At 41.5% G+C, this 19489-nt stretch overlaps 1 protein-coding gene across 10 annotated transcripts in view; it reads right to left on the bottom strand.

Moving 5' to 3' along the window:
• TMEM164 (transmembrane protein 164) overlaps positions 1-19489 on the bottom strand; it is a 188397-nt gene that overhangs the window by 159417 nt on the left and 9491 nt on the right. The window contains exon 1 of one of the 10 annotated variants that reach the window (XM_054544964.2): positions 11107-14014. The exons of the other annotated variants lie outside the window; for them this stretch is intronic. The gene's annotated coding sequence lies outside the window, so the exon portion shown is untranslated. Of the gene's footprint in view, positions 1-11106; positions 14015-19489 lie in introns of those variants that run through there. 10 annotated transcript variants of the gene reach the window in all.

The following is a 19489-nucleotide window of genomic DNA, read 5'->3' as shown; positions in this document are numbered from 1 at the left end:
ATACGTGTATCAAAATCTCACACTGTACTCCAAAAATATATAAAATATTATGGGTTAAGTAAAAATAATAACAATAAGCAAAAAAACCTTTTTAAAATTATTACAAAAAGGAGGACTAGGGCAGGGCACTGCAGCTCATGCCTGTAATTCTAGCACTTTGGGAGGTTGAGGCAGGAGGATCACTTGAGGCCAGGAGTTTGAGACCAGCCTGGGCAACATAGTGAGACCCCCATCTCTAAAAAAATAATAAAACATTAGCTGGACATGGTGGTGTGCATCTGTAGTCCCAGCTACTTGGAAAGCTGAAGTGGGAAGATAGCTTGAGCACCAGAGTTTGAGGCTGCAGTGAGCCCTGATCGTGCCGCTGCACTCAAGCCTGAGTGATAGAGTGAGACATCAACTCTTTAAAAAATGTTAAAACCCAAACGCCCATCAATGATGGACTGCATAAAGAAAATGTGGCACATATACACCATGGAATACTATGCAGCCATAAAAAAGAATCAGTTAATGTCCTTTACAGGGACATGGATGAAGCTGGAAACCATCATTCTCAGCAAATTAACATAGGAACAGAAAACCAAACACCTCATGTTCTCATTCATAAGTGGGAGTTGAACAATGAGAACATATGGGCACAGGGAAGGGAACATCACACGCCGGTGCCTGTTGGCAGTTGCAGGGGAAGAGGAGGGATAACATTAGGAGAAATACTTAATGTAGACAAAGGGTTGATAGGTGCAGCAAACCACCATGACACATGTATACCTATGTAACAAACCTGCACATTCTGCACATGTATCCCAGAACTGAAAGTATAATAAAAAAATTTTAAAAATTTAAAAATTATAAGACACTAAGTACCATAATAGTTCCTTTTGAAAAGAATGTACTATCTTTTCTTTTTTCTTTTTCTTTTTTTTTCTTTTTTTTTTTTTTTGAGACAGAGTCTTGCTCTGTCGCCCAGGCTGGAGTGCAGTGGCGTGATCTCAGCTCACTGCAACCTCCGTCCCCTGGGTTCAAGCAATTCTAGTTCCTCAGCCTCCCTAGTATCTGGGATTACAGGCGCCCACCATCACACCTGGCTAATTTTTGTATTTTTAGTAGAGATGGGGTTTCGCCATTTTGGCCAGGCTGGTCTCGAAATCCTGTGATCTGCCCACCTCAGCCTCCAAAAGTGCTGGGATTACAGGCGTGAGCCACTGCACCCAGTGAAGGTACTATCTTTTAAATGGCAACTGTCTCTTGATCCGTTGGCCTTTTCACATCTGAACAATAATAAAACGCACATTTAAAAACATGAAAAAAATGTTAAAAAAAAAAAAAAAAAAAGAGGCCAAATGTGATGGCTCATGCCCGTAATCCCATCACTTTGGGAGGCAGAGATAGAAGGATTACTTAAGCCCAGGAGTTCAAACCAGCCTGGGCAACGCAGTGAAACCCTGTCTCTACAAAAAATACAAAAATTAGCCAGGTGTGGTGGCATGCACCTGTAGTCTCAGCTACTCGGGAGGCTAAGGCAGGAGGATCACCTGAGCCCAGGGAAGTCAAGGCTACAGTGAGCCATGATCATGCCACTGCACTCCAGCCTGGATGACAGAGTGAGATCCAGCCTCAAAAACAAAACAAAACAAAACAAAACAAAACAAAACAAAAAAAAACAGAGAAAGAGAGAAAAAGGGAGAGAAGAGAACAGGTCAGGGAGACAGATTACCAGAAACTTTCACTTTTGTTTTATATATTTCTATATTTCTAATTTCTTAATTTATGATCATATGCTACTTCTATAATCAAAAAATAAATTTTTTTTAAAAAAGAGACAGAGAAGTATTGTTACATGCAAATGAAAGAACACCTGAAACAGGGGACCCTAACTGGGTCACCTGCTCCCACTTCAATGAAACTCTCTGAGTAGTAAGGAAGGGCTAGCAAAGAGGACCAGCTCAGAGTGCTTATTTAGGAAACGCAATCAGAATCAGGAGCTGCTGCCCTAACAGAGCATGAAAATAAGATTTCACAGCACCACATAGGCTCAAGAGCTGGACTGAAAAGTTCCATTCCCACCCATATGTGACCAAATGTAATTTGTCTCTCTGTATGCCTTCCAGCTTCACACAGTCTGATTCCATTCGAAAATCTAATAAAAGGGGGAATCGCTGACATCATTTCTGTTGCTTGATCCTTGTGAACACTGTCTTCTATAGACTTTATTTTTGTTTCCAGCAGAGCAAGTGAGGGAACTAATAAATTATTTAGAATCCCTATGCAACTATTATTTCAATTTCTCCACACTTCACTTCTGTCAGGGGAAAAGGGAACCAGTCATTGAACCTAAAAAGCAGAGAGGTAACAGGATTTGGCTCAGGTCTCATAGAAAATATACTAGGCAATAAGAAGAAGAAAGTCCAAGGGTCTGAAACATGTCTGACCAACCAGAAGTAATGTCTGTAAGGCCCATGAAAAACAAAGCTTTCCTTCCCAACCCCTCATGCATCCCAGAAGGAATGCAGCTTTTAAGAGTGTTTTCAATAACGACAAAAGCCTCTGGCACTTGAGGATATGAGGGTGTTAATTTTGTTTGGCAATGTCAAATTTAAGAATTCTTCAAGAAGGTGCAATTTTGATTTTAAGGGTGTTTCTTCCCTGGAGCTGAAAATCCAATTTACCCAGCCCACCCAGAGGGATGCTTTCGCCATTACCAAGCCACCCTTATAGCATGTAGATCTATCCACACTCTAAGTTGCCACGGGACCCCTATATTGAACATTTGATCAATAGATGTAACAATAAATGCAAAAATTAACATACTATACCTAATAACACAACCTCAAAAATATATAAAGTAAAGGTTAACAGTACTAAAAAAAGAAATAGATAAATATACCTCTGTGGCGGTAAACTTTTAAAAATCTCCCAGTAACTGACAGATTAAGCAGAGAAAAAATAAGGTAAAGTGATTGAAGAGCAGCAAAATTAACAAGGTTGATCTAGTGGACACTGTATCATACTGGGCCACAAAACAAATCTCAACAAAATTCAAAGAAAGAGAACATACAGATCACATTCTCTGATTACAATGTTATCAAGTTAGAAATCAGCAACAAAAAGATGACTTTTAAAACATTTAGGAAAAAACTGTTAATCCTTCTAAACAACCCATGAGTTAAGAAAGCACAATGGAAATTCCAAAATACTTGGAACTGAGCAATAACAAAATGTTATAACATATCAAAATTAGTGGAATGTAGCTAAACATTAGGTAGCAAAAATTATTAACCTTTTAATTCATATAGTCAAATAAGAAAGTCTAAAAATAAATAAGCTAAGCATCCCACCTAAGTTAGGAAAAGAACAAGAGACATAACTCCAAAGAAAATATGAAGGAGAAAACAGATTTTTAAAATAAGCAGCAATTAACAAAATAGAAAACAAACATATAATAGCTCCATCAACAAAGCCTCAATTATTTCCTATAAAAGATAAATAAAACTTACAAACTACTGGTGAGATTGATTTTTTAGTAGCAAATAATAGTATGAGAGAAAAGGAAGAAATCTTTTAAATATCTGTAGTGTTTATAGTTAAGAGACTATTATCAATTTTATACCAATAAATTTGAAAATTTAGACAAAATGGTCAAATTCCTAGCAAAACATAAAGACACTGACTAAAGAAAAATACAATGTCTGAAAATTCCTATAAGCATTAAAGAAATTGAATCAGTAGTCCATAATCTTCCCACAAAGACAATATGAAAGCCCAGATAGTTTTATAGGCAAGTTCTAACAAACCTTTAAGAAACAAATCACTCTGATCTCATGCAAACTTTTCCAAAGTTTAGAAAAAGAGGAAGCAGCATTGGCCAATCCATTTTATGAAGCTAGCACAAACTTAATAAGAAAACCTGACAAAGGCAGTATGAACAGTGAAAACTAGAGACAGATTCACTCACAGATTTATTTTATTTTATTTTTATTTATTTTTTTTGAGACGGAGTCTTGCTCTGTCACCCAGGCTGGAGTGCAGTGGCATGATCTCGGCTCACTGCAATCTCCACCTCCCGGATTCAAGCGATTCTCCTGTCTCAGCCTCCCGAGTAGCTAGGACTACAGGCACACACCACCACGCCCAGCTAATTTTCGTATTTTTAGTAGAGATGGGGTTTCACCATATTGGTCAGGCTGGTCTCGAACTCCTGACCTCAGGTGATCCACCCACCTTGGCCTCCCAAAGTGCTAGGATTACAGGCGTGAGCCACCGTGCCCAGCCCACTCACAGTGTTTAAGAATACCATGTAAAATACTAGCAAACCATATCCAGGAACAATAAAAAAGATAATACATCATGATCAAGGTGACTTGATTCCAGGAATACAGAGACAGTTTAATATTAGACAATCAATCAGTATAATTGACCACACTGAAAGACTAAAGAACAAAAGCAATATGATCATCTCAACAGATGAAGAAAAAGCTTCTGATAAAATGCAACATCCATTCATGATTTTTTAAAAATCTTAGCAAACTTAGAATAGGAGGGAACTTCTATAATCTAATAAATAATACCAAAAAAAAATTATAGCAAAGATCATACTTTATGATGAAGCACTGAAAGCATATCCTTTAAGGCAGAACACAAGATAAGAGTTGCCCAACATTGTCACTTGTATTAAGCACTATACGGGAGGTCTCAACTAAAACAGTAAGTTGAGAAAAAGATATTAAAAAAAAAATAATGGCCACAAAGGAAGAGACAAAGTTCTCGTTATTTGCAGATTATGTACGATTGCCAACATAAAGAACCCAAAGAATCCTCGGATATATTAATTATAATTAACTTAAAAGCATTTAGCAAGGTTGCTGGATACAAAAATGATGCACAAAGATCAACTGCATTTCTAAAGACCAGCAGTTACAAAATTACAACATGTTAAGTTAAAAAAGAAAACCGAAGGACTAGAGACTCAACCAAGCAGTTGGTTAAGTTTATGGGCTCTGAACTGCCTAATTCTAATCCGAGCTCCACCCCACTAGCTGTGTGACTGTAGGCAAGCTATTTAGTTGCTCTGCACCCTACCTTTTAGAATTCTTGTGAGGATTAAATGAGTTCATGCACATAAGGCACTTAGGACAGTGCCTGGCACAAAGTAAGGGCAAAATAAATGTGAGCTGTTACCATTACTGTGAGGAAGTAAGTAATAGGCCTATTACCCGCGGATCTGAGGTTCTAACTATTGGACTCCAATACATCTCCAGGGTAGATAGTCAGGGAGCCACAAACTGCTGTAAGAGCCAATGAAACTTACCCATGTTTTCCCGAAGGCTGGGCACTGAACTCCCACACCCAGCATACAGCTCATTACTCACACACCCTCTGCCGTCTACAGAGTAATTAGTAGAGGAACACGCCCTTTTCTCTGGAGATTTCCGCCCCAGTCGTACCAACTCTTTAACAAGGAACAAAAGTCAACAACTTCAAGTTTCCTGTGAGGATGAAATCCAGAGTTTCTAATGACTAATCTCCATCGTCAAAAGAAAAGGCAAACCTCAGCCCCTTCAGACAGCTAATGCCAGGAGAAGTTCATGAGGTATTAGAAGAAAGGTTGTTGTTACTGGCTCTATTTCTTGGGGAGCAAGGAGGAAGACTGTAACTAATATTTTCTGAATACCTAATATGTACCACACAGTGTTCCCAGAGCTTTAGAAATATTAACTCACATAATTCTCTAAATAACTTGAAGAGGTAGATAGAATTTTTAGCCCCGTTTTACAAATGAAAAACATAATGACAGTGATTGGGTGACTTGCCTAAAGGCACACAGCTCATGAGTAATAGAAATTAGCTTTGAGCTCAGATCTAACTCAAAAGCCCTATGCCAAGCCAGAAGAAGAGAAGAAATACAGGAGGCTAGTTTGTGAAATGAATGAGGGTCGTGGGTGTAATGCGTGTGACGCTGAGTATTTCAATTCTCCTTCTTACTGAGACCAGAGGCCAAAATTAGAATGGGAATGCAAACAATAATTATGTGAATAGAAAACTGAAAGGCAGCAAACCAGCGGGGTATCCAAGTTAGTGTTTAGGAGGTACCCATTTCGTGGCATGACTGAGCAATATTAAAAACAAAAACAAACAAACAAAACAAATACTGCCACACTGTGGCCTCATCTCACTCACTCTTTTTCTGAAACCCAGGATATTCATGGCAGGAACATGCAATTACATGAGCTTACCCAGACCTAGGTGAGAATAAGGTAAAATCAGATTGAGGTGCCGGGTTGGCAGCTGAAGAACAAGATGTGTGTGAAGCTTGGGTTTTGATGCCATCTGGTTTTTAACTCCTTCTGTATAGCAATATTGTTGGGCTTTCTAACTCAGCTGCCCTGATACCTGAGCCCACAAGTGATGAGCATCCCAAGGACTCTGACCTAGGACCAGTGAGCAGAATGCTTGACATTTGTATAGCATTGACTGTGTGCCAAGCAGCACTGCCATCAGAGCCCACCTGTTAGGGCTTCTCCTTCCTGTCCCAAGGTAAATAATTTTGTTCCTTCTAATAGCAGTACCTAGTCTATTCTGCCTTATAAGAACCTGGAGACATATGTGAGCCAGCAGGAGAGGAGGAAAGAGCCTGGCTTTGGGGACAAGCCCTCAGAGCCTTCCCTGATGCAAGCTGATATACAAACCATCCAAAATAAAGGCCACTGGGTTCAAGAACACATATGCCAACACACACACACGCACACACACACCCAACAATAACAACAACACAAAAATTTTAAGATCAAGCCTACCATTCTAATAGTATTAGATTTTGTAGATTATTAACCTAGTGTTCCTGAATACAAGATCTTTTCACGACACACAGATAAATGAATGATACCATACACTAGACCTAGTTATGTATCTGCCTGCTCGTAAACCCTGCAAGGAGATAAAAGTTACATGTATAATCTGTTGTTTCAATTGCTTCTCTTCTAGAAACCATCATCTCCCAAGGCCCTCTTGTAAAACAGAACACAAATTTTACTAATTCTCACACAGAGCCATAAAACATGGCATCTCATATTTAAGTGCCCTGTTACCCTTCAGCCTTTATTCAACGTTTACCAACAGTTTTAGAGACTATAAGCCCTGAAATTAAATAACAGCTACTTTAAGAAAGCTAGAGGCCAGGCACAGTGGCTCACAACAGTAATCCCAGGACTTTGGCAGGAGGATCATGTGAGGCCAGAAGTTCGAGACCAGCCTGGGCAACACAGTGAGACCCTGTCTCTACAAAAAAATTTAAAAATCAGCCAGGTGTGGTGGCATGTGCCTGTGGTCCTAGTTACTCGAAAGGCTGAGGTGGAAGGAAATCTTGAGTCCAAGAGTTCGAGGTTACAGTTGAACTGTAATTACACCACTGCATCTAGCCTGAGTGATAGAGCAAGACCCTGTCTCAAACAAAAGAACCAAACAACAAAAAAGGAAAGCTAGTACTTTCTGATGTTAGCAAGGAGCTTGCTGAAAAGAAAAAAAAAAAATGTTTCATTATAAATTCAAAAGGGAAAACAGAAACAGTGTGTAACTGGCTAACTGACCCATCCATCATGAACTATGTATTCTCTCCACATTTGTGTTTCTAATGCATTGTGTCCTTCATCCAATTCTACAATTTTTCCATTCTACCAGGAAGTAGTAAATGAAGACAGAAAAGGTCTTAGATACCATATGGTCTAACCCTCTCATTTACAGAGGCAGAAACTGAATCTCAGAGAAGGGAAGTGACTTACTTGACAAATGCAGGTGACTGGCAAGCCTCTTGATACAGTCCACCCCACAGTGGAACAGAACTATAGGTAGAATGCTTCTCTTTCGACCATTTCTTTAAATTGGCTTGCAGAAAATTGGCAAATGGTTCTTCGTCAATACAAAAATATAATTAGTAACTTATTTTCATGTTAGGCTCTATTAGCCTAACAGTAACAAGTCAGCCGGATCTACACATCCATACCAGCTTGGTCACTTTCTAGCTGTGTGACCTTGGGTATGTTACGTAACCTCCCTGACCCTTATTTTTCTTATCTATAAAATGGGAATGCAAATAATAGCATCTATTCCACAGGGTGCCTGGCACTTGGTAAGTGTTCAATAGATGTTAGTGGTGACTAGAATTATACCCTAATACTAACTGTGTGGGGACAGGGGTCTGGAAGGAAGAATACCTCTACCTTGAATTATACCTGAATCTTCTGAGAAAGCCCCAAACTTGGATCTAAATTTCTGGCTTGGGAAGCAGCAGGAGACAAGGTCAAAAGAACCAGCCTGATGCTAGTATCACTAGGAACTGGCCCCACTCCTCTAATTCTCAGGCCCACCCATAAGGACAGGCACCTCTTGTCTTTAAGGTGAGTTTCACAAAAAGGAAAAAAAAATGAGGAACTGAAGTAGAAAAGTCATAAACACACTGAGCTTGGGAAAGACCCTTAGGAGAAGTAGAAAAGTGCCCTAATTAGACTAGAATCAGTGGTTGTTTCAGTAAAGGGAAAATTAGCCATCTTTAGAACTCTTGGGCTTGAGCCAGAGGTAACCAGTGCTGGCCCTTCCCACTCAACGTTTTAAGAAAGACTAAAATTTAACCTCCCCTCCCCCAAACCATAAGGAGGCCTGGAGGCATAAAGCATATCGTTAAAGTTTTAACATGGGCCATTAGGTTCACCTGTCCTTCAAGGGCGACAGAACAGAGTGTAATAGGACCTCAAAGGGTAAGGCCATATACACCAGCCTTGGCTCTGCCATTCCCAAGTGGTGTGACCTTCAGCAAGCAGCTTTCTGCTCTGGGCTTCTTTCTCTATCTGCAAAACAATGGGCTTGAACTTCAGGAACTTGAAAGCCTCTCTGATCTCTAGCATTTTCTGGTCATAAATTCTGTACATACTTGCCACCTAAAAATACAGTAGTCAGACTGTTAATGAGCCTTGATAATAAGTTCCCTGGGGGCAGAAACCACATCTAATACTTTTGTATCTCTCTAGTACGACTAGGCTTGGAGTAATTGCTTAATACATGTTATGTGATCTAGATTCACCACACAATACCTAACATATCATAAGCTTTTTGAATGCCAGGCAGTTCTCCTCAAACCTCTCTCCCACCAGACTTTTCAAATATGTCAGATTTTACCACCGCTGGGTTTTTTAATAAAAAGAAGCATTGCACAAAGAAACAAAGCTCCTTGTCACATCATGTGACGATCAAATACCTATATGCCAGGCACTCTGCTCAAAAGGGGCAGATATGGGTCCTAGTGCTGGCACCCATCCTACAAGCTGTATGATTCAGGGTAAGTCTGAAAACCTATCCCTGAAAAAGGCCCAATAAAGGTAGTTACTATTATTGAGAATCTTACTTCTTAGATCTCTCTTGACAAGTAAACAACTAACTAGCAGGCAATGGAACTAACACTTTACAAGCAGTCCACTCCCAAGGCTTTGGGAATACAGAGGAGGAAATAACTATATTGAGATATCACTCAATACACACACACACACACACACACACACACACACACACACACAATTTCTAGTGGTCAGTTTAGGCTCAGAACACATTTAATCCAGTCTTCTCAACTATTGATTCCTAACCCTGGCTACAGATTAGAATCACTTGAGGAGTTTTTTCTTAAATGCCTATGTCCAGGCCCCAAGTGTAATCAATTATCTAAGAACAGGGTGTGGGAGCAGGCATTGGTTTGTGTTTTATTATCTGCTGCCCTAGGTGACTGAGAGATGCAGCCAGGGTTGAGGAGTCTGACCTCCACTGTTCTCCATCTCCACTTCTAGTCCCAAACTTAGCGGCAGGTCCAGATGACTTAAAGGCCTTCAAGGGCTCACAAAAATTCCATTTCAGTCACTCACCAGACTATTCTCTGAACCAGCACAATAAGTCTGCTACTGCCAAAACATTTTTTGTAACCAAAACATAAACAAAAAGGAGCTTTCTTAACCTACCGTTAGAGAAGGCGATTAGCTAGTCCAGCCTAGTCCCCAATCATTACATGTATCAGAGGCTTAATTGGCCTGAGATCTCATGCTTTTCTGGAAGCTTCCCTACTACTAAAATTGGTATTTCATTTGTCCCTTCTCAACTACCCTGCTCCCCGCTTCACACTGATGTTTCCTCATAGCAATGAGTGTCCCCTTCCTTCTCTCTCTGCAGCTCAGCACTGAATCTCACACACACACACACACACACACACACACACACACACACACACAAACATACACACAGAGATTTGCTTTTTTAATTCCTTCTTAATCAGCCCCTGCCTGCCTCTTGGCCACTTAGCTACTCTTCTACTTATCCCCTGCCTTTCCGCTGAACTTCCTGGCAATGGGATAACTGCCTCATTCCAGCCATAATCTCTCCATGCCCCCTGCCTCACCCCCACCAGCCACACAGACAGCAAGGCACCTGTGGCACAGCCTCCAAAACACATGATGTTTTCTCAGTTGCCAAATGTTCTCTCGTGAGTTGGCTTCCTTTGTCCATTGAATCTTTTTTAGTAAAACTATTCTCACAGGCTGCCAATCATCCTTTCTTTATTTAAATAAGTATTTCTCTTAATTACTAAAGAAATCTATACTAATACCAAATTCAAATAATACAGAAATGTAGTCATTAAAAAATGAGAATTCCCCTCTTTCCCTAATCACTCAGGAGTAAGTGCTATTTAGTATACATTCTTGCAGATTTTTTAAATGTGCTCATAAACATGCACATATGAAGGGGCTGCTTGGGCTTTTTTTTTTTTTTTTTTTTTTAGAAAAAGGGGTTTCTCTCATACATATGGTTCTCCAACATTTTTGTATTTTAGCAATATGTTGTGAATAACTTTGAAAGTGAATTCAGACATCAGCCTCCTTTAAAAAGCTATACTATTCATTGGCCAGATTTACCATTCTGCTATTAATGGGCTGTTTCCCAATGTTCTGTATCCACCAACACTGATGCCATAAATATTCTGGCATGCAACTCTTCACACATTAACATTTGTAGAGTAAATATTTTAAAGTGGGTGGGGTGGCTGGCCACAGGGACCAGCCTGTAAACACCAAGTCTAATTACCTTCTCTCAGGTCCTCCTTGGCCTCACCCTCTACATTTCATGACATAGAGGACCAGCTCCCTGCCTTCTGAAACTCCTTCCTCTCCTGGATCTCATTCCACTTCCTGGATGGCTGCTCCATCAGAGTCTTCTTTCTGCTCCCAAAGGAGACATTCCCCAGAATACTTCTTTCTCTTCTCCAGCTTGCATGATGCTCTCCTCTTCTCCTCCTTTATCTTCTCAAAGCCAATACCTCCTAAATCAACATTTCTAGCCTTCACCACATCTCAATAGCCTGCTGGACAATCCATCCTCAACATCTCAAACATCTGAAAATCAACAAATCCCAAAATGAACTAATGACCTTTTCCTCTAAGCCACAGTTTCCTCATCTGGAAAACAAAGGGACTGGACTAGACTTAATTTTTAAAAAATTAGGAGTCTAGAATGTACCAAAAGCTGTGGAGGATACAAAAATTAATAAAAACATAGACCTTACATTCAGGAACATACAATCTAAGGAGTAGGGAAGATACACAAACAATTACATAATACAAGGCAGAATAACATGCTAAAATAGACAAGAGAGGCTAAATCCGGCTTAGAGGCTTGAAGACAGCTTCACAAGAGGGAGTGTTTGGGCTGAGCCTTGAATGATAACTAGCATTTCAACAGGAAGAGAAAAGAAAGAATATTTCTGTCTAACAGTGCAGCATAAACAAAGTATAAACTCAGAGAAGAATGGAAGTGCATGGTGCTGGTGGCTGGATCAGAGAACACATGGAAGAATATACTAAATAATAAGGCTGAAAAAAAAGGTTGGGACCAAAATCATAGAAGATACCGAATCCTATCATAAGGAGATTAGGATTACTGTACAGGCTTTATCTATGTGCCATCCCTAGTTTATATATTAATACCAACTCTGACTGATTGATAAGTGGCTACCTAGAATGCTATGCTAAAAAGATTTTAAATCTACTTGGACTCTCCCTGGGAAAGCGTGCCTACGATTGATTAGCACAGTCGACCAGGGACAATATAAAGTGTATGTATCTATGTGTTTACCATCCCTGATGAAGGCATTAAGGAGTTATCGAAGGTTTTGAAGGAAGGGAATGGCATGATCCAACATGTATTTTACTTGTATCATTCTGGCAGTAGTGTAAACGGTCGAGTAGTACATAGAGTAAAGGATAGAGTAGTGTAAAGGATAGAGGAGAGAAGATCAATCACAAGGCTGCTCTAACAAGCCAGGTGATGATGATGACAGTGATAAACAACAACATGAACCAGGGCAGGGGAATCAAAGAAGAAAAGGAAGAGAAATGAAAGAGATCATGAAAGGCAGAATCAAGATGACTGAGACTATGATGATGAAAAGGAGGAAGGGGGGGAATTGAGATGTATCAAGGTTTCTAGGGATTTAACCCAAGTCACTGGATGGATTGTGATGCTGTTAAATAAGATAAGAGTACTGAAGGAACAGTATCACAGCAGTCCTTCCTTTTCATTCCAAATCCCCCAACCACTTTACTTAGGATGCATGGCTTTCAAGCCCTCTTGAGTACACTGGGAATAAAAAAGCAGAATCTACATTGCTTGATGGCCCCAACATTTATATAACCCTACATATAAACCTACCTTTCTCCCTTTTGCCAGGCTACCAAGGAAATAACCATCGATATCTGAAACAGGGGGCTAAGGAATGTTTAAATGTTCCTGCTCTCAAGACGTGATGATTGTTCTCATTTTGATAGCACTTTCTTATATTCACAGCACATTCATATATTCACAGCACATTCACATACCTTATTTCACTTGATTCTCATGTTTACCCTATAAGGTAAGAAGGGCAAAGATCATCTCTGTCTTACAGATGATAACAGCCATACTCTTATTTATTAAACACTTGCCATGCACCACTATTCTAAACACTTCACATGTAGTCATGCATTTAATTCTTACAAGAATCCCATAAAGTAGATACTACTATTAATCCCCATTTTGCAGATAAGAAAACAGGCCCAGAGGCTTTAGGTATACTGATCTAGCAATAAACAAGAAAAATAATGAACTTGGAAGACCTCAAACAAAACAAAACAAAACAAAAACCATGCCTAGATATGTCAATTAACTTTCCCAGAGTTGCACAGCTAGAAAGCAGCAGAACTGGAATTTGAACCTGACTAGTCTGGCTCCAGAGCCTGCACTTTTAACTACCACACTCTATTTCTTATTATATAAGAAGACTGAGGCACAGAGAGGCTACCTGAATGGCCAAAGTTACTCAGTTTTGTCAACCAGTTAGTGATGAACCTACAACCAGGAACCAGGTCTGGCTAACCCTTAATCCAGTGCTGTTTCTACTACTCAACATCATTTACCAAGATGAACTAACTTCTACTACTGGGCTGACAGATTATTCTGATGTTTTTCTTATTTGGCCTTTGTCACCTCTGCTAGACTAAGGTTCTAATTTTGATCCCTTGCCCTGGAGCCCCATACAACTGTTTACTAGGATCAGATGCAGGCCTCTATTTGGAGGCAGGAAATGATGGCCTCAGTTATATCCACAGCTGAGTGGGTCCCATTTCCAAACAACCAATATCTGCAAGCAACCCATACTGGCTCTACATGCAGGCTCATTGAGCACACACATCCCTGTGAACTGCCTGTCTAGGGCAAACAGCAAGTAATGGTGACACCAGGGCCATACTCCTCTGTGGAAGACAGGAAGCAAGGGCAGGAAAGTAAATTGAAAAACAGTTGCTATACCAGCCAGGTAAAGAGGTGGCCTGCAGACCGGGCGCAGTGGCTCACGCCTGTAATCCCAGCACTTTGGGAGGTGGAGGCAGACAGATCACCTGAAGTCGGGAGTTCAAGACCAGCCTGACCAACATTGAAAAACCCCATCTCTACTAAAAATACAAAATTAGCCGGGCATGGTGGCGCATGCCTGTAATCCCAGCTACTCGGGAGGCTGAGGCAGGAGAATCGCTTGAACCCAGGAGGCGGAGGTTGTGGTGAGCCGAGATCACGCCATTGCCATTGCACTCCAGCCTGGGCAACAAGAGTGAAACTCTGTCTCAAAAAAGAAAGAAAGAAAGAAAGAAAGAAAGAGGTGGCCTGCAGCCAGCAGATCCTCACTTTCAAGAAGGCAATAAACAATGATGCTCAAAAAACACAAGATTTCCATTTCTCTAATAGTGAGCAAGAAGAAAAGTCTAGTTCCTTTCATGCCGGAAGGTTAAGGATAAAAGGAGGCCATGTGTGGTATTATAGAGAGATACTGAAATGGGAGTCAGGAGGCCCAGCTCTGCTTCTATTTAGCTGTGTGACTTTGGGCACATCACTTCACCTCTCTGGGTCTCAGTTGGCTCATCTGGAAAACAAGGGATGAAGGAGAAACAAATTAGTTGATCTCAGAGGTTTCTTTCAGCTCTGATTTGATATCACTCTGCCATTTTAACAACCTGAGAAAGTACAGCTAGAACATCCAGTGCCTATAGTCTACCAAAGGGGAAATCAGCTAGAAGCAAAGAAAAGAAGAATTAGATAAAACAGGCCAGGTGTGGTGGCTCACTCCTATAATCCCAGCACTTTGGGAGGCTGATGCAGAAGAATCGCTTAAGCCCAGGAATTCAAGACCAGCCTAAGCAACATGGCAAGACCCCATCTCTACAAAAAATAAAAACATTAGCTGGGCGTGGTGATGCATGCCTGTGGTTCCAGCTACTTGGGAGGCTGAGGCAAGAGGATCGCTTGAGCCCAAGGGGTCAAGGCTGCAGTGGGCCATATTCGTACCACTACACTCCAGCCTGAGCGACAGAGCAAGACGCTGTCTCAAAAAAAAAACAAAAAATTACATGAAACAAAAAACAACCTTTCTGGAAGGCTGCAAATGAGGTAACATATAGGCAGCAGACTAAGCACCATGCCTAAAGCATAACTAACGTGTATTCAAAAATGTTACAACTGTTATTACTACCACTCCTCCCTTTTCTGAGAGTGTACAAAGATAACCAGAAATTATCGTGAGTTTTCTCCTAAATTCGACTCTTTTTTGCCCATCTGGCCCTGTTACACATTTCCAGCGTTTAAAAGGCCTAAGGGAGGTCCTAAATGAGCAGGGGCACCAGCTGTCTTTAATGTCCATGGACAGTTATAACTGAAAAGCAAGAACCCAACCTCAAGGAAAGAAGGGAAAGAGAAAATACAAGTGGCAAGAGCCAGGATTAATCCTCCATTCACTGCAAACTGACTGTGGAAAAGGGGGATGAAAAAACAACAGGTGCAGACCACAATGTACTTTGCAAATTGTTTTTCAGGACAGACCCAAAGCAGGGAGTAAGACATTTGGGAAGATGATCCTAGCCTGGTTTCCATGTGCGTCCATCTGAGCAAACACAGCACTGGCTGTGAGATATGGCCAAACACTACCCAGCCGGTCAGGAGACCCTGTGACACGGCGGGCTTCACATTCTTCTCCACAAAGCTAATGCAGCCTTGGCCTAAAGGCCACCCCTGACTCCGATGACCAAGACAATACCCTCCTGAAATTCCCCACAGGGCTGGGGGTCAATCAGTTCACTTGGCTGACTGGCCAGAAACCCCACATGCAAGCAAGGAAACATGACCTTGGCTTGGTGCTAGCTTGCAGGGCTATTCTGAGGAAAGGTGAACTTGAAAGCAGAGTAAAGTCAGCTGCCGCGCAGCAGAAGGGAGATCCAAATGTAGAGGCGGCCCCTTTCCTCAGGGTGCCAACATTCCCTGTGGGGCTGGGGGTCCAGGAAATAGGGAGAAATACCCACATGAAGCAGCAGCCAGTAGCGGTGACAGCCCAAGGGACCAAGTGTGAAAGCGCTGCTGATAATGAGGCGCTTGTGCACATGACTCTGAGCAACATTCCCGCAGGGTGCAGAGAATAAAGTGACAGGCGCACACACACACACACACACACACACACACTCAAGTTGCTGGAACTTAAAAAAGGAAACTCTTAACAAATGCAAACCAACAATGAACAAGTGCTGATACGAAGAGGACCCTTTGTTACAATCTTCCCTAGCTCTTAGAATGTGTGAACTTTCATAACTAATTTCCAAGCGCTGCTGTTTATTTGGGTTGCTGTTTGTTTAGAAATGCCCTCTAAACCAGCTCCTCTTCCAGGAACCAGGTCATAGAAAACATGACCTTAGCTTTCTCAATTCTCCCACCTCCAAGACTAAGAAACAGCCTTCTTACCCACAATGCTTGGGAATATGCCCAGAGGCCTTCCAATGGCCTTGGCAGGATACAGCACAGCCCCCACATCCCAAGGCCTGAAATCACATGACCAAGGTCTAGGCCCCAGAAGGCTGCTCTTAAAGGGGTCCTTCTCTAGTGGTTGATGGCTTAAGCCCCAGACCTCAGTCTTGAAAATGAGGCCCCAGAACAAAGTCTTGAAAAGGAGGAGAGCTGGTCTTAAGGAGAGAGGATTACCATATCCCGGAGATATAAGAATAATTGTTTTTTTTCTGTCCATTTGCTGATGCGAAAAGCCAAGGCACAGTGAAGTCTTCTCCTGAAAGCAGCACAGTTTCCACTATACCGTGCTTCTCCTTCAGCTAAGATACTTGTTCACTTGAAACCTGCCTTTCACCCAGGAACTCTGGGGGTGGCCCCTTCTCCTCCAACAGTTACCCAACTCTGGTAATAGTTGGCACTGGAGAAAGTTGCACTCCCCTTAATCAAAAGAAATAAATGAAAAAGTAAAAAAAAAAAAAAAAAAAGAAAACAACAACAAAAAACCCATTCACCAGTCTATGCCCACCCCATTCCCCCAAGCTCACTGCCTTCATACTTCTGTCACAAACTCACTGGTTTCCTAGACTACCAATCTCAAGAGAGTTTGCACCATGGAGCCAGCCCATTGATAAAGAGCAGTAATAATTAAGCCAACAGGTCCCCGGAAAGCTAAGCTTCCTAACAATGAGAGCCACTTTCTAAATTCTTTAAATCTTAGAGATGTAAGAAGAGTTGCCATTTTAAACAGAATCACCCAGTCACGCAGAAAGGACTGGATAATTTAAAGTACCTTCGCATTACCCACAAACATGTCCTTAATCCTCAAACAGCCAAACAACCCTGTCCCGCAGAAATTATTACATGGGTGCTAACTTCATGGAACCAATACCTTTGTCCACTGCATGAAATTATGATGCCAGGGAAGATCTTCCTGGAAAAGCTTTCCTGTATCAAATCCCTACCATCTCATTGCAACAACAGGCACCCAGGCTCGAAGCAGCAGCCATAGTGAGAATGATGATGGCTGTCATCATCACCCTCACCATCTGAGTTGCCGACATCATTGTCATCATCATCATCGTCATTTAAATGTATTGAATGTTTCTTATGTGCCAGATACTATCTTAAATGCTTTATTAATATTTTCTCATTTTTCTCACTTAATCCTCACAACAACTCTGGTAATGTTCAAGTTTGATCATATCATTTTATGAATGTGGGAACACAGGCTCAGAGAGGTTAAGTAATTTGCCCACAGTTACAGAGTTAGTGGTAGAATTTGAATCTAGGCTTTTACCACCCTAGAGCCTGTACTCTTACCCAATACACCACTATGATCTTGAAATGTTAAGTAATACTATTACTATTAAAAACTGCTAACATTTATTTAGTGCACACAATAAGCCAGAAATTCTGCTAAATACTTGATTTAAATTATTTTATTTAACCCTCACAACAACCCATTATTCCCATTTTACAGATGCAGCTAAGTAACATGCCTAAGGTCACATGGTGATGGAGCTCAAACCCAAACCCAGGAAATGTGGTCCAAAGGCTCTATCCACCAAGCTGAACTTGCATTAGGAAAATGAAGCATTTCTACTGCCCTACTTAAGTCAGGATCCTCGCTGTATCCCAATCCAAGCCTACAATGTCCTAGCAAGAATTTGGCAACTAAATGCCAATGAGGAAACTTATCTGGCCCTGATGTGTACACACCAGCCACTCAGATCTGATTAGCGTAGGAAAAGAAGATCAAAACTCTTTATAGAAGTCTCTCTTTACCCCATTTTCCTTCAACCTGATTTCTGAAGAGAACACCTGACTACCAGCCTTTTTGTGCTCTGCCCAGAACATCTAATAAGTGTTTACCCAGGACTCCCAGAGTCATAGTTAAGGGCCTTAATGTGCAATCTGGCTCTGCACCTTATTTAATCAGCACCTGAATGAAATGTCTCTTTGCTTGCAACAGCCAGAGCACAGTCAGTCAGAGTCTTTCTGCAAACACAGCTGGTCGATTGGCAAAGACAATTCAATTCACAGGCAAAATACACCCTGACTTTATACCACTACTGGCATGTGATGGACATGGGGAGACTGAAGGCACTGGGCTAGAATTAGGATGGTACCATGCTTCCTTTCCCCTCCAGATGATCTCACTCCTCCCTCTCCTACCCACCTAAACACATGGCCACAGGGCAGAGCTTGCAATGTTTTCGCCAAACAGGCCAATCCTGTCTGACCTCCTGGCTCCTGCAATCCATTCCCTTCCCTCAACACCACCCAGCTCAGAATAAAACTCATATTATCCTTCCTCCCTCTGCCATTTCCTCCAGCAGCTACTAGACAGGAACCAAAACCAATCAAGAGATCCCCCAAACCCTTCCCTTCAGGATCTCATGCTGGTAACAGGTCCAAGTGCCTTGATGCCCATGAACTGACAGATGTACAAGCATGCCCTGTGTAGCCAGGAAAGAGCTGAGTAAACACAGAGGACTGACTGGTGCCCAGAAGAGGGGTCCTCCCCAGGCCTTCAGATTAACTGCTGCATCCAAGCACTGTGGAGGGAGATTTACATTAATATGAAACCCTGGGGGTCAGCATGTAGGGTGGCAAGGCATAGATAACTCCGGTTCTCCTGATCAGGGGCTTTAGGGGGAGAGAAGAGGCCAAAACCTGAGCAAGGGACATGAGAAATGACATCTGCGTAAAAACACTAGACACAGTCTACCAATTAGATATAATGTTAGGGTAACAAGGCCCTTTTTTAAAACTCATCCTCTCCCTGATGCCCAGTGAAGTCTGTCCACTCACATTTCAGTATGAACCTCTGAAATAAAACTGCTTTCTTCCTAATCCCCCATGGCTATCATCTCCTCTGATGAGATGGGCATTTTGAATTATAGAAAGGATTGTTTTGGAGCTTGCAGTACTCTGGAAGAAGGCAAGCTTGTGTGGGGTGGATCAGGTGGACAGACTTGGAAACAGGAAAGAAGAGATATGAAAAAGAAAGGTAGAAAGATGGCACCACATTTCATTAGTGCTGCTGTGGACTTTAGAGCAGCAACTATCCACAAGCCACTAAAAAGCATCTACTGGTTGCAGGTGGGATGCC

Source organism: Pongo abelii, chromosome X, assembly GCF_028885655.2.
Source record: "Pongo abelii isolate AG06213 chromosome X, NHGRI_mPonAbe1-v2.0_pri, whole genome shotgun sequence".
In the NCBI taxonomy this organism is placed as follows: Eukaryota; Metazoa; Chordata; class Mammalia; order Primates; family Hominidae; genus Pongo; species Pongo abelii.
The sequence above is the reverse complement of the archived record's forward strand: the minus strand, read 5'-3'. Positions and strand labels throughout refer to the sequence as shown.